Source organism: Neopsephotus bourkii, unplaced genomic scaffold, assembly GCF_033783945.1.
Source record: "Neopsephotus bourkii isolate Nb327-2 ecotype Australia unplaced genomic scaffold, CSIRO-AGI_Nbou_v1 NB_1765, whole genome shotgun sequence".
NCBI classification, from domain to species: domain Eukaryota; kingdom Metazoa; phylum Chordata; class Aves; order Psittaciformes; family Psittacidae; genus Neopsephotus; species Neopsephotus bourkii.
In genome coordinates this window covers 4,878,979-4,890,403 of record NW_026902239.1, presented here as the reverse complement: position 1 = coordinate 4,890,403, position 11,425 = coordinate 4,878,979, and the positions used below count along the sequence as shown (strand labels likewise).

The 11,425-nt window shown below is 35.8% G+C and overlaps 1 long non-coding RNA gene across 1 annotated transcript; it reads left to right on the top strand.

Annotated features, from left to right (window-relative positions):
* Positions 1-518: 518 nt before the first annotated feature.
* LOC133225663 (uncharacterized) lies at positions 519-4,033 on the top strand. Its single transcript, XR_009729233.1, has 3 exons — positions 519-652; positions 1,206-1,291; positions 3,462-4,033. It is a non-coding gene; the product is annotated as an uncharacterized LOC133225663 (long non-coding RNA).
* Positions 4,034-11,425: the final 7,392 nt, after the last annotated feature.

The following is an 11,425-nucleotide window of genomic DNA, read 5'->3' as shown; positions in this document are numbered from 1 at the left end:
TTGCACTGATTTTACATCATCACTTCAAATTTACTAGTTAGAATATATGTGCTATAGGTTAAATTGCTATATCAACATATCATGATTGCACGTCTGAACAGTACTTTCACTTCTAGTGATTTTAAGGTGGCCTCATTTGTTGCAATACTACAGGAATGTGAGGCTTTTAAAGGGGGAACTCTCAAAGGGTTTCAGCCATATGAAACCATAACCAGGTATCTACTCAAACTAACATCAAGACTTCTCTGTAAGCTTAACAGTGTAAATTCAGGTGCTCTAAACCAGATAATGCATTACTGATTATCTGAAAATCCTTTGTAGACTTTCAGACAGGCCTTCATGGGAGATAGTGTCAGGCAAATACTAATCTTAGGGCAGAGGGAAGTCACGTATAAGTTCCTGAAGTGAAATGCAGGAATGTTGACTACAGAACTAAGAAAAGATGAGATGAGGGAATACTACAAGTGTGATTAGTGGTGTTTTTGCATTTATATGTATATGTAGAGAGAGGATAAGAGAGAAAGACTGATGCAGAGCGAGAAGCAAGAACGTCAAGTCACCAGTGAAGGTAAAAGCACAAGATGTGATATTGTTAGCATTCTTAGAAGAGTTTTCTCCCAGATCATCAGTTTGCAACATATACAAAACCTTGGTAAGAGCAGCAAGATTTACCCACACCCAAACGATCCAGCATTGGAGACTGGGTTTGAATAGAAGGATTTCCTGGAATAAAATATGGAGAAATGTTGACCAAAACATTAATAAATGACTGCCATGTAGTTATCAAACATACATCAGTTGTCAAAGTCATCGTGAGCCCTGTAAACCAATTACCATGGTTAGTATACATTTTTATTCTTTTTATGTCAAGTGAGGAGACAGTAATACAATAAAAGGAAGGTGTGCCAGAGTGAGGTCTAGAGTTCAAGCAAAATGCTTCAGTAGAGTAATCTGTTAGCCTCAGCTTGCTCTGCAGTATGGCTGAAGATATTTCTAAATCAGCAAATCCACCCACAACATGATGAAACCAGAAAAAATAGAGAGGAGCAGGGGGGAAGTCTAGCATGGGGCACGGATATAGGAGATCCGGTTTGTGTTCCCATCTTTCTCATTAGCTTTTAGTAGATAATAATGGTGGAGAAGGAAAACGATTTTCTCACTTTCCCTGCTAACACTTCTGTCACATCTACTTATCTTGTCTACAGTTCACACTGAAATAAACTGAATATTCACACTGCTGTTATGATGGTCAGCAATCATTTGTGTTCACACTGATCCTGATCTGCTGCAGGTATGCGTGTAACCTCAGAATAAGCCTTGCTGCAGGTTGTCCAGCGGTTCCTTATGGCCCTTGTAGGAGGGACCCCACAACAACATGGCATCTCTGCAGCACAGCTGAAATCCAGAGAGGCAGTTTGGTATGGCACGACATACTTCAAGTTTTGTGCCAAGGTCCTCATGAAGGTGGGGCATAAGCCTGATTCCCCTACTTTGCAGGTGTTCCCTGAAACATCCCAAAGTTTGCTCAGCTTTTCATACTAAAAAATGTGCAAGGCATGCCTGCAAATGATCACAGACATGGGCCTGTACTTGTGGTGTAGTTTAGATGTAGCCATATGACTAGAAAAGCAGGGACAAGTAAGCAGTATGGCTCTGTATCTACTGAATAATAATATGCTGCATAATAACATTTCCTTCAGTACACACATTTCTAATCTTTTCTTTTAAAGGAGTAAGGCAATGAACTATGGTTTCTATACTGTAATATTGCTTTTTAGATATTTATTTTGAGATCTTTTAAAACTTCTAAATTTCCAGGAAATAGTTACTTCATTACTACAGAGTTACTAGCTGTTATTGTGCATCTTGGCCTGTTTCCACAAAAATGGGAAAATAACTTTACCAGATGCCAATGAGTCTTTTGTACAGTGGGAGCAAGTCTATATGAAATCATGAAACAACATGAAGAATGATACTAGCTAAAAGCCTTTCCTTATGAAAATACTGAGACTCTTCCTTATGGTTCAAAATTCAAATACACATTTTCCACTTCACTGCTATGAAAGTAATCCTCTGTTCAAACAAGGTGACTATAATGTTTAAGGGTACAGTTACCAGGTAGTTAAATATGAACTAAATTATTTTTGCTGTTGCTGACTATGAAATGGAGGATTGCACCTTTCTTCTCTGCCTTCTTTCCTTTCTATTCCCAGTTTTTTCAAAGCAAAATTAGCTTCTCATGATTACTTTCTGGAAGACGTAAAATATCAACAACAGTGCTGCTATTGGTAGTGAAAGATTTTCAAAACATGTACAAGGGAATATTGGATCAGAGGATTAAATCCTGAATTATCAGTCAGTGGGATTTTACTATCGCATTCCAAACAATGGTTATGATAATTATGTAACATGACAGAATTTGACACATTTTGTGCAATTACTAGTTTATTCTGGCTACGTAATTTCTGATAATAAGTTTTAATATAAAGTAGCATGTCAGGCCTTTTAACTATTATCTCTATAAGGGAATTTTTTGTTTTTTAATGTCCTGCTATCATCATTTGAAACTGCTTTTTTTTTTTTTTTTGCCAATTTTCTTTAATCTCTTACCAAAACTCAGTCTGGATTTTAATGATTATGTCAAAAACCTTTCACATTAGTCTGTAGGATGATGTTTGAACACCCAAGAGATATAATGATCCACAGAATTTAGTGACAGTGAGTCTGAATGGAGCTATATAAGCAAATATCAAAATTGTATTTTGAAAGATTGCAGGACCTCTAGCAGTGGTGGTGAGCAAAGCACTGTAACTATCCCACAGTGGAACAACTAGGGAAAAAGAAAATAAGAAAGACAATCACCTTGAATTTACACAGCATATGATCATGACTTCTCTAGGTAACCTGAATTGGTATCTGAACATATCTTCTAAAGTTGTCAGTCTCTAGGCAGAATGACATTACCATCCCAAGTCTGTCGTAAGCGTACATGGGAGTGGTATTGTATGTCAAGCCCAGCTCGTTGAGATAACTGGAACCAACTTGGAAAAAAACAGTCAGTGGAAAAGGAAGTTATGCTAAAGCACATCTTAAGTGCCTGTCCCGGGTTCAGCCACTGCTACTTAATACATACATAATTAGAAATACTATAAATAGAGTACACGTTAGTCTTCTGGTTGTTTCAGCTGTAGGAGAAACCTTTACAGGGCATGACTGTGTAAGGCCTCTCTTGTACAGCCATATGATGAAGGAAAGGCTTGGATGTGACCTATTCATCAGCATGCTGACATTTGTATCACAAGGTTAGAGTAATGTGAGATAGATGATAACTTATGTAACGAACTTTTGAAAACCATTTTAGAAGCAATTCGAAGAGGTTGGCTTGTTGTAGATAATCTGAGGTTGGGTCCGTTGGGGAATTTGAGTAGGGATCCTGAATATGTTATTCATTCTTTTTGCAGAAAAGCACCTTAGGAAGCGAGTGGGAAGATGAGAGTGCGAAATATTTGGAAGATGAATAACTGAGCATGAAAAAAGTGTCTTGGAGAGTAATAGTTCTTCCCTCCTCCTGAAATGTGTTTCCCATGACCAGCAAAAAAAATGACAAGCTATGATTCCTCTATGTTTCATCAACAAGACTTGGACATTTTGTTATAGGCTGCATTATTAGAAAAGACGTTATTTAGATTTTTCAGCAGATTTCTAGTAAAAATAGAATAAAAATCTAATCAACAAATCTTGAGAGTTACCATGAAATAGAGCCCCCTTCTGTTTCACTGCACAGGAAGTACAGTGAAAGTGCAGGAGTTTTTTTGTTTTCTTTTGCTGCCTTGCTTTAACCAGTTTTGCTTTTCATTACTTAATACACAGTTTTTACTATGCAAAGCAGAATGTATTTCTAATTACTTTATCTTGGTATAATCACGTAAAAAGTCATAAACACATTATCATCTTTAAATTTGTTTGTTATAATCTGTTTGTTAAAGCAAGTTGTTAACAACCTAGTTGTTAAAATGCACAATATCATTTCCTTTCTTTTAATGATCAATAGTTAAATATAGCACAGTTATAACATCAAATATCTGAATAATAAACTGAGATCTAAATTAGTGAATCATACAAAAACATGGGAACATCTGTCTCCCATTGTGTAAATCATACTTGCTTTGAAAAAAGAGACAGTAACTCTTAAATTTGTAGTTTTGGGTACAGTGTGTTTATTTTTCGTAGAAGAGCTCAATTAAAAAAAAATATTATGCTTATTTTTCTGAGTCAGAGTCTTTTTTTGTTTTAGTTAAATCTGATTTTTAAAGTAATTTTAAATCTGAAATTATAAAAACCTGTAATTATGGTTAAGGCTTATTTACCTTTAAATTGCAGGATTTCCCGCAATGCTAAAGATGGCATTTTTAAGAAATAGTGTTGATTTTGAGCAATGCGTCCAAAGTTTTCCACCTATAGGTCTCAGGTTAAATAATAACTTATTTGGAAAACAGTATTAATTAATTCAATGGATGTATTAATACAGAAAGAAGGTAAAGAAAAACAGCAATGAACATGTTTGGATCTTGAACCATTGTTATATGTGTTTAAGTTCTTAAAACTCCTGCTGTGCTTGCCCTTGAAATCCACTTTCTCCACAAGCCCTTCTGAAACTTTTACACAGTTCTAAGTATTGAATAGATAAATTGATATCTTAAGGTGATCTTAAACTCATCTTTAGAATAAGATTTAGCATATTCACTCTTATAATAGGCTTTAAACTGTAATTAATACGGAGTAGGAATAGGTGTAGAGAAAAGTAATGCCCCTAATAATAATTCATACAAATAGTAGGGCAAAGACTAAACCTTGATCTTACATAGTTTATAAAACATAGGTTTCTAGAACTACAAGTAAATGTCATGTCTTGGTAAACTCTCAGTTTCAAAAGGACTGACGTATTCTGAAGGCTGAAGTCAGCCAATAGTGAGAAACAAGAAAAAAATCCCCCAGTTGAAGTTCCATTAAAGCTGATGCAAAAGAAGGGTACATTAAATGTAACAGAATAATAATTTGAACTTAAAGCTGGAGGACTCATGACGACAAAAGTTTTGTTTAACAGTTACGCATTTTCTTTACATATAATAAGCATGTAATTATTCAAAAAATAAACTGTGCAGAAAGCTTGAAATGTTAATATCTGAGTTTCAGCATCTCAAAAGAAGTCAGGGAAAGAGAAAAGAACAGAATCTTAATCTCTGGAGCAATAAACCTTTGTGTTACCCAAGAAGTCTCAATGCGTTCTTCTTGCTTTTAACATTTATGCTGGTGCTAATGTAAACCCAAGCTGAACATAATCTCTTTCCTAAAAGTGCTTTAAATCATGCAACATAAAACAGCTTTTTCTGTGAAAGAAACTAACAAGCACAGGGGTGTTTAGATGTGGGGTGTCTACCAAACACTCATCAGTGTAATATTGAAGCACCGTACCCACATTTTAATGAGTAGTCTCTCTGGAAATTTGTAAGAAGTTTTGGCCTTACTTTTTCAGTTTGATATTTTCTCTAAATGGTTTTACAAATAAATGCTTTGATTGTATTTAGTAACTTCAGCTTTTTGTAATAAATACTCTTTGTTAGTAAATGATACCATGTATGACATTAGCATGTATTAAATTCATTAATACAGACCAAGTTTAACTCAGGATTTCATTTTTAGGATGTCTAACAAAAGAGATCATATGTGTGATATGTGCTTTGACATATTTATAGAGACATGGGGCTTTTTACATTTGGAGTGGGAAAAATAAAACCAAACGTGCCTCATTATTTAAATTTTTATATTAGTTGGAATTGACAGTAGCGTCTCTTAACACTATGAGCATGACAGAAGGAAGATCTGACATGTATCAGCTGTAGGAACTAAATCTCACTCTTCCCTAAACTATACCATTTTCCATAAATATAGCAGAGGTCAGTGTCCAGTGGGAACCATGTGGGTCAGTATCCAGAGGTTATTATCTACACCCATGAAGTCGTTTGCAACTAAGAGGTCACCTTAGACTTTCTCCTGTTTTCCAGTAACCCAGCAACAAGTAGTGATTAATAATTTATTTCATAGCTTTTATTGCTTTTTGTAGTCTGTTCATAAGCAAAGAGTTGCCATCCATTGTTTTAGGCATAGGCTTTTCCCCAGCTTGTCATGATCTTCCCTGTTACTGCAACATTAAGATTTATATTACATCTGAAGATGAAGCAGAAATTTTATTGATATAGAGTAGGATGATTGGCTTGCTAAGTCATACAGAAAATGTGTTTTGTATTATCAATAGCAGCTGTATACAATGACAGCATATGACTTCATCCTTTCTGTAGTGAATAATAGATTAATATAACTTAAGGATAGGTTCACTTAACAATTATGCTTTCACTTTGAAGGCAACATTTTCTTTTACTTCAGTTAATCCTTATCTTAAATCTGTTCTCCTGTTAACAGTGACTTTTAGTAATTCTGATATGTTTATATATAAAATAATTTTACCCCCAGAAGTTAAAATGGTTTAACTTCTGTCAAGTTCAGAGACCACCATCCTTTCCCCTGTACTAGAAGACTGTAATTATGGCAAATAGGAGTACTCAAATGTACTCTTATTTAACAGAAGGGCTTTCTAAATTCACTGTCCACATCAGCAATTTACTTATCACTGTCATCTTCTGGTTTATCTAACTGAGCTTTGATCTGTTCATTTCTAGAACTAGCTGCAAAACTTCTGGTTTTATGGTGTGGATTCAGAGATTCTTTTGTTAATAAAGAACATTTAGTTTTGCAAATTAAGGGTAAATAACCTAGGGGGCAGAGGCCTCAAACTGATCATTCTAAAGATGAATGCGACTTTGACTTTTGAAGCAGTTGAATTTCACCTGCACTGAATATTAAAAGATAAAGAATTTTAATTCTGAGGGCTCATTGGATTTAGGAATGTATACAGCAGCATGGTGGAGCATAGCAGAGAGATGCCTCCACTTTCTCATGAAAGCACTATTTCTGGAACATAACTTACCACTATGAGATTGTTTCAGGACTTCAGCTCTGCCTGATTCTGTGTCACGTGGGTGATTTAGATCAGGTTAGCACCATCACTGACATGGCTCTATCACAAGGTAGAGATGCAATTTAAATCCTTTTGCAGTTGCTGTATCACTGAGTAAACTTTATGCAGTGTACAGATCTTACTGTCATGCCACTTTTAACCTGAAAGGCATCTGACATCTCTCTTCAGGTTGCCTGGACTTTGATCAAAACTCCTTAGCACTGAGCAGTAATGTTTAAACACTAAACTGTAAGGCTCTGATTACTGACTGACAGCATGACAGTAAACACTATTTTAAATAATAATTTAAATTTTAAAAATTATGGTAAAAGTGTCTGGTCTTCTATGAGAAACTTTAAGTACTAAAAGTTATTAGTCAGTCCTCAGATTTCTGCTCACTAGAGAGTAATAGTAAAAGCTGAATTTTATTTGTATTTTGTGTGGCTGTCACTTCTGCAGTTTATGATATCGACATTTTTATTACTTTGGATGGGGAAATACCCATCATCTGAAAGACACCCTGAAGATTAGCCAAACATTTAATCTGGCAATACCATAAATCTTCCTTTCCTTTATATCAGTGCATTGACCATCAAATGCCCTCCCTGTAGGAATAAAAAAGTGCTATTGTGTGATACCTTCTCTGGGAGGCAGTAGAAAAAAAGGCAGGGTTAATAGAAACATGTATGGGACCAGTGGATCATAAAAACCCTTAACAGGTGCCGTGGACTGTTACCAGTTATTAATCTGGTCAGCAGCTGATGCACTCCTATTTTAAGGTCACTCTATGCATGCTGTTGAGTTTTCAGCAAAGTCCTCTTGCGATGGTGTTTGTCAGGAAAGTTGATTAAGGAGTTTCATAGGTTAACAATGGACTGAATAGGATTATAATTTACAGGTGACTAAAGGCACTATGGCTGGTCAGACCACAACTCAATGCCTTGACTATTTAGAGAGGATCCTGGGACCTTTTCAACAATTCTTCACATTTTTCGTCTGTGAATGCTTTCTTTCATATATTCTAGAGAGAAAAATATGCAATTTTATCAGACATAATTGCTCTGATGTGGAAATTCCTTCCTTGGTACTAACTTATTCTTGTATGCTAGGAGCTGCTTGTTTTCCTTAGAACTGTAAAGAAAACAGAGACCTGAAGCACAGTGAAGCATCTTGCATTATCCATGACCTCTCTGTGTCAGCTGTCTTTTCTGATCTGAAAATAAGGCAAAGTTGTGGAAATATTTTAATTTGTAGAGTAAGGTAAGCAATTTTTAATACTGCATATGATTGCAGCTGAAATAGAAATATCAGTAGGTTCTTAGCATACAATAATTGATTTTAACAGTAATCAGAAGGTATAAGTCATGGTTTGCTGTACACTTTATTTATGTATCTGTTTTTACAATGAACCTATAGCTACTAGACCAGCCTGAATCATTTTTGAAGGGATTTTTTGAGAGTTGTTTGACATTTTACTTTATAGCTTAAAAAGAAACCTCCCATAACATTATTCATTGAAACAAAGTGACTAAAACATTTTTCTCTGTTGGCCAGTGAAATGATTAATTCTTTAAACTTAAATGATATATCTTTAGGGCTTGTTATGTTCTGAATCATCTTTCCCTTATAAAATTCTGATATAAGGTTTGCCACTCAATCTAGAAATCTTTGGGGTAATTGATAGTATCAGTTATTCTTTTCCAAGTACCTTATCAGAGTCTCTGTAGGGCCATCTTCGGTCTTTATAGCTGCCACTATTGACACAGTAGGCCAAAATCACCTCTTTCTTTATTTCTCGGGCAATGCCTAACACAAGGATACTAATTCTAAGTCACATATCTGAAAGTTAACTACAGAATAATATACACTTTTGAATTAAGTTACTTCTAGCTATGAAGAAATTGCTACAATTACCACAGCTGTAGCTGAGCATTCTTCTGGGTTAATGCAGGAGAGTTTTTATGGCTCTTTGGAATATTATCTTTGTAATGTGCCACCTGCATAGCTTTCACCTGTGTAAACACAATCCAGGAGTGCAGCACAGGTGGGGATCTGTTTGGCAGGGGAGCAGCTCTGTGGGAAGGAAGGTAGGGGTCCTGGTGGATAACAAGCTCAGCATGAGTGAACAATGTGTTGCTACGGCAAAGCGCATCCTAACAGGATGCTAAGTTACATCAACAAGGACATCACCAGCAGCGATACAGAAGTCATCAACCCGTTCAGTTCTTGTCATGCCACACCTGGAATACTGCGTTCAGTTTTGGTCCCTGGTATGCAAAAAAGATGTGGAGAGGCTGGAGAGAATCCAGAGAAGAACTACAAGGATCATCAGAAGACTGGAAAGCCTGCTGTATGAGGAGAGGCTCTACTCCCAGTAGAGGAAGATGTATTTATAAGGGAAGATATATACACAGCAGTCATTTTACAGAAACAGTTGAAATACTTTGACTAGATGATGTTTCACAGTAAACACTAATTACCTATGATTAAAACTTTTTTTCAGGAATGGATCAATTGTGATGTCATTTTGATGTAAAACAAAGGAGTCAAAGTCAGACAAAAATACCTTCTGCCTGAATAACCAGTTTAGCTGGGTTCTGTAGTGACTTGCTGTGTGGCAAGATAGCAATTAGAGAATGGTATGTCTCCTCTCAGATTCTGTCATCTGAAATCAGATAATGTTTGTGTTTACTGAAATATTTTAAGTGCACTGCAGCAGTGTTTTATACCTTGGTTAGCATCCACAAGTGTGAACAGTGTTCTGCAGTGAAACTGTCCATCCCTATTTTGCTGAAAGGTTTGCAAAAAAGAAAAAAGAAAGCAGAATTTTTTCTCTCTCTCTGTAGCTAGAGGTAGACCTGCACATGTATAGCGGTTGTTCACTTACTTGCAGATCTCAGTTATAATTTTGGGGCAGCTTATTACTTATATTCTGACTACAGGCTTCTACTTCGGAGATAATTTTGCTGTCAATGCTCTGGGCATTTTCTTCTGGCAGTGCATATACTTATTTCATCATAGTAATCCCAGCATTTATGTGAGGCCTGTGCAGCATCACTATTTTCTATCTCAAGAGAGGCTATGAGGCTACCTGTTTCTCTCAGTATATAAATGCTTTTCAATTCTTCCCAGTTCTGCTGTTAAAATGTGCTTGTAACTACCTTTGCTGATGCTTTCAAATGAGTTGAGGGTCATGTTAACCTGCACTATTTTCATGCTCAAAGGCTGGTTTTGCTTAAAAGTCAGCTGTGCACATCAGTGAGTTGTCCAATTTGCATCTCTGCAGTTTTTGTAGTAAGATCGGTGTGTCTCAGAGTTCTGGTTGTGTGGCTCTCAGTAATCTCAGTGACCGTGAATCACTAATGATCTCTTTTCCCACAAGCACAATACTTGAGTGTTGAACATATGTAAATACCATTGCACTTTTTTTTTTTTAATCTGAAACGCCCTGGGAGTTTACAAATTCTGCTAGGTTCTTCATTAGTTATTACCTATAGGTCTGTACCTATGTTGGAATGCCTTTGCCTTTTGTTTGCTGCCCTGTATGAGGGGATTGCAATAATGCTATTCTTCCACTGCAGATTTCTAGAATCTTTATCTATCTACTGAAATGAGATGAAGAATAATTTTCTCACCCGCTAGTATTTGACAGTACTTGTCCATGACATTGGAAAATATGATGTTTAACATATTTGTAATCTTAGTTGTGGGCATGTGATAGGCATATCTCTTTAGTACTTTTGTTTACACTGTCTGGGCTTTGTCTTGCTTCACTGGATGGCAAGACATTTTGGAAGTTTGTTACTCAAGAGAGGAGACCTTTTTTAAAGGGGTTTAACTACTATTATATTCATTAGCTCTTATTACATTCATTTAGCTATTGTTACATTCATTATATTCATTAACTACTCCTGTTATATACATATTCCCTAATTTCATTTACATAAGAAATAGTATTGAAGGCAGGGGATGTTGTGAGTCAGTCAGATTATTCCGTTTGAGATACACCGTACCTGGGGATTAAGTTTATAAAAAATGTCTTTGTAATTTTTAGCTATTTTAAATCAGCTTTGTCTCACTATCTTGTTATCATGGGTAGTCTGCTGTTTTGCTTGCACTTCTATTACACTAATAATTTCTCTCAGATTTGACCTTGTGAATGGAATATAGGTCATAGATCCTGATAGGGCTTCAGGAAATTGAAAGGAAGCTACCTTTTAGAGCTTCACCCAGAATGATTTTGAACCTTATGTTTAAATATTGTCCATGAAATCAGCATAAATATATTCATATTTAAATATAAAATAATTTTATATAAAACTGATAATCTTCTGAATTTCTATGTCCCCTCCT